Here is a 2500-nt window from a genome sequence, read left to right on the forward strand (position 1 = left end):
TGTATACACACACACACACACATACATATATATATATATATATATATATATATATGTGTGTATATATGTATATGCGTATGTATGTACATATGTTCATATGTATATGCGTATATGTGTGTATGTGTGTGTGTGTGTGTGTGTGTGTGTGTGTGTGTGTGTGTGTGTGTGTGTGTGTGGTGCACGGTCTCTATGTCATGCAGACACTATGACCTGGAAAGAAGGTTGCAAACTTGTATGACGGGGGTGACTCTATGTCGGGCAGACACCATGTCACAGTGACTTTGTTGGGCAGGGTCGGTACATACAGGCAGTTCGGTGTCTTCTGACCTTATCTGCCCTAACTGCTTTAACCCCTTGGTGACGGGTGAAGAAAACTATTTAAAAAAAAAAAAAAAATCTACGCTCTGGCAATCAATGGCAACGCGCCGACTTTGAGTGCGGGAGTTCGGTACATCAAGCTGAATCACCACCTCATAGCGCTTCGGCGCGCCGCCGCGGCATACAGCCGCATGCCACATTTCGAGTGGTTTGTTATGACGTCTAGAGACGTGACCCATCGTGAAGGGGTTAACTTCTACTTCGGCTTCCACTCTGCAAACGGATGACATTATATTCCTTTCAGCTGTGTGTCTCATGTCTTTATCTTGCTTATCTTAAGGAATATTCAAGGACTGAGATATCATTCAGCATTGAGAACTCAACAGTTTCCAATATCACCCTACCCCGAGCTTTATGTTTCATCGTACAAAGGGTTGAGTGACGATTAGCTTCTTTCACCTAGTTAACATCCCCGAGTCCTGTTGCATCATACCGCCATACCGGGCGACTGTGAAACTGAGAGTTGGCCAGCATATACTTACAAAGGAAAAGGACTACCACGACAAGGTGGTGTGGAGATACGAAGACAAAACCTGTGGTGCCAGGGTTCACACCGTTAATGGGGAAATAGTAAAGTGGCAAAACCCCATCCACAGACATCCTGCTGTCCCTGGGAAGGCTGAGGTGGAGGAGACACTGGCAGCCATGAAAGAATGTACTGCCACAACGGCAGAACACATTGCACATAGTGTAAACACATTTTCTGCTAGAGTTGAAGTTGGCTGGGCTCATTTAATACCCACGGTAGACGCCATCAAGAGGATGTTGAGGCAAGTGTGACCATCAAGAGGATGTTGAGGCAAGTGTGACCATCAAGAGGATGTTGAGGCAAGTGTGACCATCAAGAGGATATTGAGGCAAGTGTGGCAACAGACAGGTGTGTCTGATCTTCAGCCATTTCGGACAACATTTAGCAGAGAGGCCTTCCTTCATTATGGAAGATAATGGGATGATGATCTTCGAAGCAGACACCGATTTGGTTTGGTGATGGAATTTTTTAAGTTAAAGTGGCCCCTGTTGGCTACAAGCAGCAGTACACACTCCATGCATACTTTAGTGGTATAACACATCAGTGCATCTATGCATTGCTGCCAGGAAAGACTGAAGATACATATAATAAAATTGTATGAGGTGTTACAGCTTACTCCCCATGGCTTATCATGCAATCCAGGGACAATGATGATAGATTTTGAGAAGGCAACAATGAACGCCTTCCAAAGGAATTTTCTGAGTGCAAAGGTTCCCGGATGCTTATTTCCACCTGGGCCAGTCTGTCTGAAGATGCATCCAAAATCTTGGTCTCGCAGCACGGTACAGAGATGCTGCTGCCTTCACCATCCGGGTAAGGAAGTTCCTGGTTCTGGCATTTGTTCCGCTGGATGACGTCTACGGATGATGGGCTTCTGGAGTTTGAAAAATATTTCCAAGAAACCTTGGCCAGCAGATTCATGGTGACATGGAAATTCCTGGGAAATTTCTCTATCAGACTTGGAACATATATCCATGAGTGAAGTATGATCTGCCCCGAACAAATAATGCGTTGGAAGGATGGCACAATGGGTTTGCCAGGATGCTGCCTGACCATCCTCAGCTGCTGCTGCTCGCTACAAAATACCAAAAGGAGCAGCACAAATTAGCCCTGAATCGCAAGCACCATGCAGCATCCCTTTGGTCAGAAGAAGTACCAGGTTGTACATAAGAGGATCACTCATTGCAACATTAGAAACTTACATCTTTGTAGATTTGCAATATCTGGAGCTTAGCAAATGCAATGGTCATCCCCTCTGACCAATATAGTTATGCTCATCACAAAAATATTTTATCAATACGTAGAGAAAAAAGATATATGATATATGGTTTATGTCTGATACCATTCTTATTATGTATTCTATATACCAAATTATGTATAATGTAATTTCAACACTTCTTCCTAAATCTGGCCTTGCGATAATGAACCGCAACGAAGTGACATAAATGGCAACATGTGATAATTCCGCTCACATAGCCAGGCCTTTGGCCAGAAATGTGGATACACACAGCCAGTTGAACTGCCCCTTAACCCAATTAGTCGGGTGGCAAGACTATAATGCCATGTATATGTATATATATTTTTTTTACATGG

The 2500-nt window shown here is 43.8% G+C and overlaps 1 protein-coding gene across 2 annotated transcripts in view; it reads right to left on the minus strand.

Annotated features, from left to right (window-relative positions):
* The window catches only part of LOC125046110 (phosphatidylserine synthase-like), a 75316-nt gene that overhangs the window by 8408 nt on the left and 64408 nt on the right, over positions 1–2500 (minus strand). The gene's annotated exons all lie outside the window — the stretch shown is intronic.

The sequence above is a fragment of the Penaeus chinensis genome, chromosome 38, assembly GCF_019202785.1.
Source record: "Penaeus chinensis breed Huanghai No. 1 chromosome 38, ASM1920278v2, whole genome shotgun sequence".
NCBI classification, from domain to species: domain Eukaryota; kingdom Metazoa; phylum Arthropoda; class Malacostraca; order Decapoda; family Penaeidae; genus Penaeus; species Penaeus chinensis.